Here is a 14,297-nt window from a genome sequence, read left to right as displayed (position 1 = left end):
TAGCTGATGTTAACAGAATATTATTCATAGGTAGGTACTAGGCTATTAGCCCTTGGGCCTATATAAGCCAAGCCAAAAAGGTACCCAGGCTTTCGCCACCCAAGAAAATTATATTGATGATGGGATATGTTAGTAGGAATTCGCCGAATAACTGAGTTATTCACAACAATGCTCAAAATATACATTAATATAAATAATTGTAACATGCTTCTCTAAATAAATGTCATGGGTATATTAAAACAAGACAACAGTTTCAGATATATGTGTCTCCTCTTTGGATATAAGTGCACAGCATGCCAAAATGTACACATGTTGGCTGGTTGCCTTACATGCCAAGCAAACAGTCAGCACATGTTATCCCTAAACAAACAGGTACTGCTCTACAAACCCTGTTGTTAGAATGATGACGTTATCAGAGCATTATGGATTATGGCCATATTCATAGAAATTTGAAGACTAACTCAGTCATTCACAGTAGGTTACCATAATGGTTAAGGTGTTTACCTTACAGACATAAAGTGCAGGGTTCAATTCTTATATGGGGTAATTGTCTAGGCTTAAAATGGCCCGCAAAGGCAGTTAGCCTAATACTAATTTATAGCTCAGATGGTGTAGTGGTACATTCCTCTGATTAATATCAAGTTTGGAATATAGTTCTTCCAAAAAATGCAGTGTGTTATTTTAACCAAGGTAACAGGTGCAGATATAATTTTCCCATATGTGGACTGGAACCCACAGCATAACAAAATTGTGACATGCTGGCCAGTTGCTTTATAGGGCAAGCTAATATTTAGCATGGGTTTCATTCAGAAAAAAAGTACTGCAGGTGTTTATTAGAAGTCCTGCAGAGAATGGATGAATATGGAAATTGCAAACAGTTATTGGACATTTTATTGTAAAGAAATAACAGCTAACAACACAACAGAAAACATATGATTAAGTAGTCAGACAGACATTACTTTTTAAATAAATGTGTCTGTGTAATTTCTTAGGAAGAATGATGTAATAAGGTTATATACATGTTTTTATTCCAACATATAATGGTGCAGTAGGTGATACTATGGGACTATAATGGAAAACATTGAAGTGTGCAGTTATTCATGGCCTAGGCATTATAGGCATCTGTGATGCATGAGGACAGTGACTATGTGAAATTATATAGTTAAATGTTGTAAAACATATATAAATTTACAAAGGACATAATTAAAATTAACAACATGGGAATCAAACCCAATAGGACAGTATTTACCCAGTCTACTTAATTATCCCCATGAGCAAATTGCCACAGCAACTACTAATTGGTTATAAAAACATATATCTGATATATATGGGACAGAGAAATATCTGTAAAATCTGTAGCAATGCTCAGGTATGTGTAGAATATTGGCACTTACTGTAGAGATATATGGGCTGCCTCCATACCTCAGCGACCCTCCTTTGAAGTTCCTCCACAACTCACTAAGGCAGGTCATCACAGTGGTGATGGACCTGCACACCAATGTGCTAGATCCCCATTTTCTGTCTGGTGTAGACAGTCAACATCTGGGTCATCTCTTCATCAGTCAGTTGGACACATAGACATGTCTCAGCATCCTCAAAGTAACCATCATGATCCTCAAGTTGAAGAAGTCTGGAAACTACAAACTGAGAAATGCTGACTGAGACACCATTCATTTCACTGCTAGCAATGATCTGATCAGTAAATGTCTCAGGATCAATATTTGAAAGTGGCGTCGATGTCGTGTCATCAGATCTGTTGGAAGATAATGGGCATGTGCAACACATGGTACAGTTTATCGATACCGATTGAGTATTTAAGCAGTACACCTTGGAAGATAATGGGCATGTGCAACACATGGTACAGTTTATCGATACCGATTGAGTATTTAAGCAGTACACCTTGGAAGATAATGGGCATGTGCAACACATGGTATGGTTTATCGATACCTAATGAGTATTTAAGCAGTACACCTTGGAAGATAATCGGCATGTGCAACACATGGTACAGTTTATCGATACCGATTGAGTATTTAAGCAGTACACCTTGGAAGATAATGGGCATGTGCAACACATGGTACAGTTTATTGATACTGATCGAGTATTTAAGCAGTACACCTGGGTGTTTGGCACGTGAAGCCAATTTACATGCACGTGTAAATGGGATTCCAAAATCTTGAATTTTAATGAACATCATTAATTATGTATGGCACAAATTATACTTAAAGGTGGGTGCACATTAGGTGCACTTTGATTCTGTGATTTGGAGTGAGAGATACAGTGGCAATTGAAAGAGTTGCTGTTTTTGGTGATAAGTACATCTCTTAAAGTTAGGCATTTCCATTGGTACATGTTTAAATTAATTGTTACTCAAAATGTTATCTTTAACAGAAGTTGTTATATATCACAGGAGTGATGTTGTCTTGAACTTTATGCATACAGGTGTTGTTATTTTAAATAATTGATTTCAATCCAATATGCAGTTGTATAGACAGACTTCCATTATAAATGTTAACAGTATATAAAGACTGACTTATGGATCATTAAAAATTCTTACTGGTAATCCCTTGTACTCTGTGGTGTAACTACTGAAACCTATGGATTCTGAAACAATCCATACCTAGTATGTGATGTTGATATTACAGATATTTTTTAATTCATGTCTTGTAACAAAGCTGTTGAAAACATGTGCTGTTGCTGTTATGAATATGTCTTCAACAATGCTTCTTAAAGGTATTATCACTACTGACTCAATATACTAATGATCCATACTGTCTGTGGCCTGGCTACGGATCTTGAGATTTGCCAACACGACACTTTCTATAAGTCATTCAAATTGTTACTTGTAGTATTTGAATGCCAGCAGACTCCTATGGCATGATGCTGTTGTCTTTGGCTCTCCTTGCAACATATATGTATTGCCAGGGGTTCTAATCCCACTTGTGAACTGTAAACATATTGCAAGTTATGTTGATTTTACCAATGTTATATATGAAGGCATTGTTGTTACTTTTAATATGTCACATTAGTATTTATCACACACAGTGTTATACAGACATTTTCATTGCACAAGAATGCATAATGTTTATGTTGACATATGCTGTACACAGAATGAAATGCATAAATGAGCTCAAACATGAATATTGTCATGTGTGTGTCACTGTCTTTCAGATGCCCAACCATCCTAGGGGTGACAAGTTCTCCCACCAGGAAAATTACATCATAATTGATGCTTTCCAGCAACATGGAAGGAGAGTCATAGGCTGTTCAGGTAATACTGTTTGGAGAAATGAAATCTGGATGGACTTTACCAACATGCTCAATGCAGTTGGAGGCCATAACCAATCCTGTAAAGCCTGTAGATGTTGCTGCTCAGACATGATCCTTTGTGCAGTCAGCAGAGTGACATGTTATGAGAAATCGAGGGATACAACTGGCTGCTTCACTACCACTGACTCCCCCAATGACATCATAATATTTTTGGACTCACTGCATACAGCAAGAGGGAAATGATACATCCCTGATGGCAGGATTGAAGCTGCTGGAGATGCAGGGTGAACATCTATATATTGGTTTCCATTACATTGCTGTGTATTGAAACAATCACTGCATATTGCTGTAGCATATTCATGTATTGCTGTTTTTGATTTACAACAGTAGTGTTGAGCCATGCATACACAGCCACGCAGAGTGAGGATGATAGGTCTAATGACATGTATTGATACAATTGAGCAGCCCAAACAACATTTGTAATGCTAAATAAAACTTCACAAATGCCAACATGGACCCTATGTGACAGTTTGTCATTATAAGTTTTCCATGAAATGTCCTAGGAGATGTAATTGCAGCTCCCAAATGTTGGTCTATCTTGCCATGTGTACGTCTTGCCCAGCATTTTCTGTTGGGAAGGCGACATGTAGGCTGAGGGACAGGATAGGCGAGTACATTAGGTCCATCAAAAATAAGGATTTACACAATGCTCTGTACATTCACAACACCAAATGTACAAATTTCAAGAGGTTCATCTTTTTTGTAATTGATAGGGTGCTGAAGAATGAAAGGGGAGGTAATGCTAATCTGGAAGTGGAGGTAAGAGAGGCAAAATGGCAGTTGAGGCTGAATGCCACCACTCTTCCAGGTTTAAATGACAGCATTTCACTGGTACTGATCCTAAAACAGAGGGCTAATCAAATTTAGGTTTCCAAAATTGGAATAATAATTTAAGGTCACCATAACAGGGTAAGATGGGTTGTGTGAAAGAGTTTATTAAAATTGTGGTTTGATTTGACAGGTTTTTTTTTAAATAATAATTATGGGAAAGTTTTGATTGGTTGCATACGATTCGTTGAATTTTTTTAAGTGGAGTAAGTGGTTTGTTTAAAATGACTCTGAAGAAGCCTATGTAAAGAAAGGTGAAAGCGCTTAGTCGTTTTTTCCGTATTAAACAGTGTTTTGTTTTACTCGTGGCTGTGATTGTTTTTTATCTTTATAGTTCAGTTCAACATTTGTGATGCTGTTGGCATTAATATTCACAACTCCAGCTACTTCAGGACTAATCCAGGGATCAGCAGATGAGTATCTCTATACTGTTACTTTGCACAGTACATTGTTAGTTCCTCAACTTTATTTTGTGGTACTGCTGTTTACTGTTATGTTGTTCTTTCCCCTACCATTGTACACTACATGTACATCCAGTGGAAGGCCAAGCTGTGCATTTTCAAGTGCAGACAGACTAAGTATGTTACAGCAAATTGTCATAGCTTTCAACAATGCGTAGCACATGCAGTACTTGACATTTACTTCAATATTTGTCAATGCAGGCCCATCTGGTCTACAGATGCAATGTCATCACATGTGTATTTGCAGCCCATTTTACCATGTTATATATGTGATGTCAGTATCCTTTTTGCTAAATACATGACTGTGCTCTTTCTCTTTACTTTCCCACTGCAGGATCCACAGTACAACCCACAACCTCTCCACAGCAGGAGTCTGTCAGTGGTATGGCATTATGTATGTTTCATACCTGTCCTTGCTGTTAATCCTGTAGTTGCCCTCCATTAACACTGTGTCCTTCTTACCACTCCTAGGCCAGTCTGCATCAATGTCCTCAAGTGCACATATGAGTGGCATGTGTACGTCACACATTCTGTATGGTTTGACTGTGTTCACCTGGTTAATGATGTGATCATTAATGCTGTTTTTTTCCCTACAATAGTTGAAGTTTATCCTTCTTCAACACTACCACCATATTCCCAAAAGTTGTTGCCAGGTATGTGTTTTTTTTTTATTCATCAGATATGTCATGCATGTTGGCAATGTAAACAGATTATGTACTTCATTTATGTAGAATCCATGAAATTTACATACAGCAGAACACATGTAAAATCATTATTATTTGTAACATTGCAGTGATGATATATATATATATATATATATATATATATATATATACATAAATATATATATATATATCTATATATATATATATATATATACATATATATATATATATATATATATATATGCATATATATATATATATATATATATATATATATATATATATATATATAGTGTGATCTTTTTCTTTCTTCACATCAAAGTATGATTAAAGTTCATGAAATTAATGTTGTTTCAATCTTTGATGTTAGCCAGAAGTGCTCTTGACACCACCTGCAATGTGCCCAGTAATGACTCCTACAATTTGTTTGGAGTTACACATATTGGTAACATATCTAAGTATGACTGTAAATCCTTTTATGCAAGACCCATTGCTGCTACTACTATGCAAATCCTGATATCATATGACTTTTTGTCTCTCTGTAAATAAGACACTGTAGTCATTGAGTGTCACAATTTCAATGATCAATGCTACTTTTGTTTTCTTTTTATGGATTACTATAACTGGTTTTCTTGCATCTATTTTTTGAACTGTTGGTAATGGGTGATCCCATGTGATATAAACTTCATCCTTTTCTATAATGTTTTGTTTCCAGTGTTTTTCAGCTACTTCAGTATTATAATGTGTGTATAATCCCCAGTAAAACAGTCTTGCCACATTATTATGCCTTTCAGTATACAGTCCTTCTGCCATTAGTATATCACAACCAGCAATAAGATGTGCTACTGTTTCCAATTCTGTTTTACAAAACCTACATTTGTCTGTCTCTCCCACATGTTCAATGGACTTTATAAACCAACATGTACATAGTCTACTATTTCCAGCCACCAATACTAACCTTTCATCTTTTGGTTTAAATTCACCCCTAGTTAGCCATTTTTGTATTCAGTCCTGGTCAGCATGAGGTTGTTCGAAGGGTTTTCTATACTTGCAACTATATTTATGCATTGTCCACATTCTTGCCTTCTCATCTGATCCTTCACCTTATATTCTTTCTTTTGTTTTTTGGCACATTCAGTTGCTGCCTGATTTTTATCTACTTCTGGTTTGATTTCCATTCCAGCTTGATACTGATATGCTTCTGCTAAACTAAGCAGGGAAGTCATCATAAACTTATTCCCCTCATGTTTCAAAACATTTAATACATTTGGGTCTTGTGAGGTCAGCAGAAATGTATGCAGTCCCATGATTGCAGATCTATACATATAATCAAGTCCGAGGTGGCCCATACCTCCTTCAGAAAGGGTAATATATAATCTTGATGTGCACTGATTTTTATAAATCATTTGATGAGCATGAAGCATCCTTTTTGTTTTCCAGTCCAACCTATCCAACACCTTTTGGGATCAGTTAATCACTCCAAAACTGTAAGTTAGGACTCTTTTGAATTTTTATCCCTGGAATAATAATTTGTTCTTTCATGGCTTAACTGCAAAGTGGTTTGCCACAACTTCATGATCGCTGTAATGCAATTGATCAGTGTAGGGTGTACATTATACATTTTAAGCATTCTTTTATCCATGAATGTGTGATACTGTCAAATGCTTTTTTGTAGTCTATCCATGCCATACTTAGATTTTTCCCCTTTTTACAGTTCTCCATTATGACTTTAACAACAAATGATCCTTTGTTCCATATCACTTTCTTTTATTACCCTTTTGTTTTATTGCCAAGATTGAGTTTTCTTCTAAATGACTGTAAACTCTGTTGGCTTCAATTCCAGTGTACAGTTTATATGTTGTTGGAAGGCACGTTATTAGTCTATAGTTTTTAGGATAGCTTGCAGGTTCGGTCTTAAGTAGGAATATTGTCTTTCCTGTTGTTAACTAGGCTGGTGTCTGTTTGGGGTTTGCATATAAATAGTTCTTACCTATGGCTAAATCTTCATGTAAAGGTGTTAATATTTTAGCAAGAAGTTAGGTACTACATCTAGGCCTGGGGCTATCCAGTTAGGAGCTTTTCTTAACTTTGTTTCAATCTCTCTGGCTGTTGCTTCATTCCATTTCATATCCTATACATTTGAACTTCTTATTCTTTCTTTTACTTCTATCCATTTAGCATCTTTGTTATATTCCATAGGATCTTCATAGATATTTCTCTATCTATTTCCTCTTTTCTTCATAGTGTTTCAATTCTTTTCACCTTGTTTCCAAATTTTCTATAAAACTTTTTTTGGGTCAACAATAAATTGCTTATTTTGTACTTTTCCTTTATATTTATCTGCATATCTTCCAAGTTTTTCTGCCTGTGCTGATATTTTTAGTTTATTATTTGCAATAGTGCACAATAGATCCTGATATGTTCTGATACTGTGCATTGCTTTTATCACATCTGTCTTTCTGAGTATTTTTGTTGATCCATTCCCTCTTCCATACTCTTCTAACAGTGACACTTCTTGTCTTAATTGCTTTATAGTTTTCTGTATTTAATACTTCCATTATGCCATTTGATTTATCCCCTTCCTTTCCCTTACTATCCTGTGATTTTGTGGTAAGAGTATTTGTTATTAATTTAGCTGCACAGTAATATATCCTATGTATTTATGTTATATCACATGAATCTCTATGAGCAGCCATAATTACTGTGTTCATTTGTTTTATCAAACTTCTAACTTTTTGGGTTTTACTGACTTTCTGTAATCTATTGCTTTTGTTGATCTTAATATGTCTGTCCATCTCTATTAAATCTAGTAACTCTGCTCTTAGATCATTTTCTTCTAAACTGAGGGCACATTATTTGTCCTCCATTTCCTGTGGATAGTTTATAGAAAGTTCCACAGCATCTTCCTCTGTCATATTCCCTTCAGTTTCATTCTGTGTCATCCATTGCTCTTTCATATGGGAACTCAGTGGTATATCATGCCACAACATTGACTGCATCAGAGTTGCCACAGTTTCCTGTTCCTTCTCTTACTGTGCAAGTCCTTCTCTTACTGTGCAAGTCCAACTGAATGTTTGTGCTGGTTTCCTATGAAAGGCTCCAAAGTATCTTCATATAGCAACTGATCAGATGTTTCCTGCTCCAGTAGTTTCTCCTTAATTTGGGGAGCCATTGCTCTATTACATTGTGGTGTTATCAGAGTTAGATTTTCTACACTAAATCCTTCACTTCGCAGGTCGTCCATAACCTCAGTTTCTATTTCTTTAACATTTCCATTTCTAATCCTCTTTTCTACTTTTCCTCTTTGTTTTCTTTATTTTTGTATTGAAAATTATCCATATCTGGATGCCTTTGCCTGTATTTTTCTTCAAATATCTTTGGTGCTGCTCTTTTTTTATTGATTAGTTTTGCTTCCTTCTCTGCATAAATATTGCAACATATTAAGTCTCTTTCTCTTTCCCATGTCCATATTTCTTCTTCAGATGTGTCCTGCTCCTCCTGGTGGTCTGACAACTGGTTTAGTTGCAACCTTGCTCTGACTCTTGCTTGCTGCTTTCTAGGGCACACAGCCACAAGCTCATTTATGGCTTGTATCACTGTAGCCTGTTGCAGTATATTAACATCAGGTTGCATTTTTATATATTTTTTGCTGCAGATTTTGCTGTAATCCATAGTATTCAATTGAATTCCTTGGGGTCTGTAAAGCATGGGTGGAGAATTTCAGAAACAGAGTTGGCATGGCTGTTTGTTGCATTTGAGTTACACTGTGTGTGCATGATGTGTTTTGGAATCAGATCATCACATGGAGAATATATGCTGAATACTTAAGTATACTTAAGTATTCAGTCTGCCTTCAGTGTGTCTTCTACAATTGTGTCCACACCAGGTGCACTGAAGTCTACCTTAAGCGTGCTGCCCTATCTATAAATAGCTTCCACAAACTTTATGGAATCTGGCCCATAACATCACATGAGTGGAACTTATTGAGGAGAAGATGGCTATTGAGTGAAAGTAATGCCACCACAAACAAATAATAACATCAAACAATTTGGTGTATTTTTGAATTATGGTTTGGAAAGGGAGTATTCAATATTTGATAGGGCACATGTGAACTATAATTTAACCAAAGAGCAGTGGAATAGCTTAAAAGATCTAAGTCAATATAAGGACGTGATACTCAAACCAGCGGATAAAGGGGGTAAACTGGTAGTTCTACATTTTTCTCAATATTTATCTATGTGTTATGAACACTTAAATAATGAAAGTGTTTATAAAAAGTCAATATAGATGAGTATAATAAAGTAGAAAAAGAATATAATTAATTAGTTAATAAGGGAATGAGGTTGCATTATTTTTCTTTACAAGATGTGTAGCAAAAGTTTAGAATTAAAAATGCCACTATGGCTCAATTTTTTTGTGTCCCAAAAATACACAAGGATTTGATCAATTCCTCTGGATGACCTATAGTTTCAGCCTGTGGCTATTTTTTGCATAACATAGCATGTTTTCTGCATTATTTTCTGTTACCGACTGTGGAAAAAAATGTTTTCTTACATTAAAGATGTTTTTGATTTTCTAGGTAAGATCAAGGATATTATATGGTCAGAAGGAATGCATTTTATTGTAATGGATATTGTTAGCTTGTATACCAACATCAAGCATAGAGATGGTATTAAAGCCATAAAAGTTTTCCTGGGGGAAGCCCCAGTAATATGGTATGTAACAGATTTGGTTTTGGTGTGTTTAAAAAACAACATATTTTAATTTAATGGCTGCCTGTATAGGCAGCTACAAGGTACAGCAATGGGGGCAGCTTTTGCCACCTCTTAGGCAAATATATTCATGGGATACTTTGAAAGTCAATATATTTATACTACTGAATTTTATAAAGAACATGTAGTCAAATATTTTAGATATATTGATGATTTAATTTTTGTATGTATGGGGGACACAAGCATTTATTAATAAGTTACATGAAAATGAAGAGGGGATAAGTTTTGATGGATTACAGATTGGTAATGAAGTTCATTATCTGGATGTTGAAGTAATAGGTAGGAAAAAATGTAAGTTAAGAACAAAATACATAGAAAGTTCCTGGGAACAAATTTTATGCTGCATGGTTCCAGTTGTCATCCCCCACATACTATAAAATCCATACCATATGGAGAATTCCTTAGGCTAAATAGACTGTGTATAGCATATAAGGAAAAGGAAATGGAAGAAACTTTTTATAAGTTTTGTGAAAGGGGATATTTAAAAGCACAAGTGGAACAGGGATCGGAAAAAGCAATAAAGTGGAATCAGAGAAGTGGTAACAAGCAAGGAAAATGAAGAATAAGAAAGTATTTATTTTACTTCCACTTTTTCTGTTGTTTTCAGAAACGGGAAAAGAACAAGTAAAATATTGTTGGTTAAAATTACAAGGGGAAGTAGATTTTCTATAAAATAAGAATATCAGCTTCTCCTTTAGGAGAGGCAGAAGCATAAAAGATTTTTTAGTACATGGGAAGTTTAGAATGCCCCAAGCAGGGCTAGTTCTATCACCACAAATGTTAGGCATCTTTCCTTGTGGAAAATGCAGCATGTGTGAGTTCATAGTAAAAGAATCCACAGATATTAATGGAAAAATGTTCCAAGTTAGAGGCATTTATGGTTGCAACACAGAGAAAATTATATATTGCTTAAAATGTCCATGTAAAAAAAATTATGTTGGGGAAAGTAAAAGGCAGTTTTCATACAGACTCAAAGAACACATAAGAGATATAAGAAAAAGTAAATCAACTCGTTCAGTGGCAGTTCATTTTAAAGAATTTCATAGCAGTAACCCGGAGGGGTTACAAACAACTATTTTGGAAAAAGTAGAAACTAATGAATTAATGGTAGAGCAACATATAAAAAAATGTATTAAGAAAGAAAGAAACAATGTTAGTTTTAAAGTTTGATATTATGTGCCATAGAGGCTTAAATCAAGAATGCGCTTGGAAGTGTTTGGTATAATGAAATTTCAGTAATTGTTAATTGATTAATTGGTTTTATTAATGAAGTAATCCATTTAATGCAAAAAGTATAAAAACTGTGTTTTTACTTATGTGATTGTACTCTGTTAAAGGCTGCTTACAGCCGAGGTGCTAGAGAGAGATTTAACATGTATTTTTAATAAAAAAGGAACTATTTTTTTCACTGGTCAGTTCTGTGTAGTATTCGTTCAACTGTGAGCTGTTTACATTGTGGTCTATAGGGGAAGCAACTAGTTCAGGTACATGGCCAGGATCAAGGGATAAATGTTTTAAATGTAAGCAGTGAGGCCATGCATCATATAGATGTCCACAGAGGCAAGGTGGTGAACAAAAGCTGGGGGAACCAGGAAATGGAAATGACAGTATGCCAGTGGTAAGTTCTCTGGTGACAACATGGGTACCAAACTATCACCAGAGTTTATATCTGGTCTTACAGGATGGAAAACAGGCCACCGCTAAGACAGGCACAGCCTCTAACATAACCATTGTGAAGCCTGCAGTGGTTAAAGAGGAGCAGTGCTTGCTTGGGCAGTCCACTCAAGTCAGAGCTTTAGGAGGGACCCCATTGCAAATGCCTTTGGCCAAGGTTCACCTTAACTGGGAGGGTGGAAAAGAAAGCAAACAAATATGTATGTTTGAGGATATCCCTGCATATAATGACTTTGATAGTGCAGTACTTTGTGTGCATGCAGTTACATGCAGTCAGGCTTGGAGATAGGCATGTAGGTCTGGTCACCTGGGGGAGACCCAACCAGACCCCACACCTGAAGCCAGGGCTGGTGATGTGGCTATTTCAGGGAGGGAGCTACCCTGTAGTAGTGAGCCTGAAGGTGAGCCACAGCTGATGGTAGACACTGATGTTCCCTTGGACAGAGTGACTGCAAAGTCAGAGGTGAGTGGTAGTACCCAGGCTGTTAGTGAGGCACCTCTGTCAGAGGATACCAGGCGTCCTGTTGAAGGGGAGCTGGGAAGGGTTACAAAGAGAGAGCTGAGACTAAATCAGCTCTTGGACCCTACACTAAGAGGCTTGAGGGAGGTAGCTAGGGAGGCACATGATTCTCAAGGAAAAGAGGAGTCTGTATACTGGAACAAAGGGTTACTGTATAGAAAGTGAATCCCTGAGGGAGAGCTACAGGGTAAGGTAATACAGCAGTTGGTAGTGCCTAGAGCCTACCTTCTGGCACTTCTAGCCATAGCTCATAGCATTCCTTTTGCAGGTCATATGAACATAAAGTGTACCAATAGATGTGTTATGCAGAACTTTTATAGACCTGGGATTGCAAGGGATGAAACAGGATACTGCCAGACCTGTGAGCAGTGTCTAAAAGTAAGCAAGGCAGGAGACAAGATAAAGGCTCCTTTGATGCCTTTGCCTGTGATTGAGGAGTCATGTCAGAGGGTAGCTATGGATATTGTGGGGCCTCTGAGTACCTCAAGTTCCACAGGTAAGAAGTATATCCTAATGATAGCAGATTATGCAACTAGATACCCTTAGGTGGTGGCTCTGCCCTCTATCGAAACACAGAAGGTGGCAAATGCTTTGTTATATATTTTTAGCAAGATAGATTTCCTGAGAGAAATACTGACTGACAGAGGTGCCAATTTCATGTCAGATTAACTGGCTTGTTGGAAGCACTGTGGGGTGAAGCACCTAAAGACCACCTCTACCATCCCCAGAACTAATGGTCTTGAGATGTTATACTTTACCCTAAAGACAGTGATATGGGCCTTTGTAGACCAGTTTAAGAGAGAGTGGGACAAATATTTGCCCCATCTGCTGTTTTCATACAGAGAGGTACCCCAGGAATCAACAGGTTTTTCACCCTTTGAGTTGCTGAATGGGCATAAGGTGAGGGGGCCTTTAGATTTGATTCATGATGAGTGGGAGGGTGAGAATGAATCCCACAAGAGTCTGTTGTGGCATATGTCCTAAACCTCAGGACAAGGTTAGGGATCTCATGGGCTTGGTCCAGGAGAACCTGGCAGGAGCCAGACAGCAGAAAAAGGTCTGGTATGACAGGAATGCTTGAGCCCAAGATTATGCTGTGGGACAGCAGGTTATGCTTCCTATTCCAGTCAGCCACGTTGCAGGTAGCTTGGGGGGGACCCTTCAAAGTGATAAGGAAGGTCAGTGATGTTAACTACATGGTAAACCTGTTAGCAGAAGGCATGGGCACAAATTGTACCATGTTTACATGATGAAACCTTATCATGATAGGGAGGCCCTTGTGTTAAGTATTTGCAGAAGGAGGCGGGAGGAGTCTAAGGGGGATATATGGCTACATTGAGCCAGCCAGCAAAATGCCAAGGTGGAGCCTCGGGTTGCAGGCATATGACATGACACTGCAGCACTGTAGTCAGGTCAGCAATGCCAATGCAGATGGGCTGTCAAGACAGGGTATTGGTTAATGTATTTAAAGACAGACCCATTCCACTCATGCTACGTTTCTCAATGGGCACTTGAAAAACTAGCTTGAGTCTTCAAATTGGGGAGAGATGTGACAATGTGAGGTATTATCAGCTCTGCCTGGAGAAGTACGACAGTGGATGTGTAGCATATGCCAACATAGCTAGCTGAAATTTTGTAAATAATTGTATGTCATTTGTATATCAAACTGATTTGTACATATGTTCACATTGAAAATGTATTTGTAAAGTTGCTTCTGTTAAAAATGTATCAATGGTGTGTCCTGCTGGACAGAAAATAAATATACATTTATATCAGACTGTACTGTGGTAACTGAGGCAATACATATTCACTTCTTCACTTTTTCCCTTAGAACTGTTCTAAATCTCAAAGTAAGCACTCTATTTTCATTCTAAAGCCCTGCACTTGATCTTATAAGTAATCTTATAAATAAACACTAACTAAAGCACTACACCCTCTTATACTCCTTATAAGTACTTGGCTCCCTATTGGTCCTTTCTGATCAGTCAAAAAACTGTTCCTTATACTGTTCTGGCATGTCCAATAGTCAGTTTCGGGTTTACTCTCCAGT

The sequence above is a fragment of the Protopterus annectens genome, chromosome 3.part0 (genome assembly GCF_019279795.1).
Source record: "Protopterus annectens isolate FY-2018-M chromosome 3.part0, PAN1.0, whole genome shotgun sequence".
NCBI classification, from domain to species: Eukaryota; Metazoa; Chordata; order Ceratodontiformes; family Protopteridae; genus Protopterus; species Protopterus annectens.
This window is presented reverse-complemented; position numbering follows the sequence as displayed.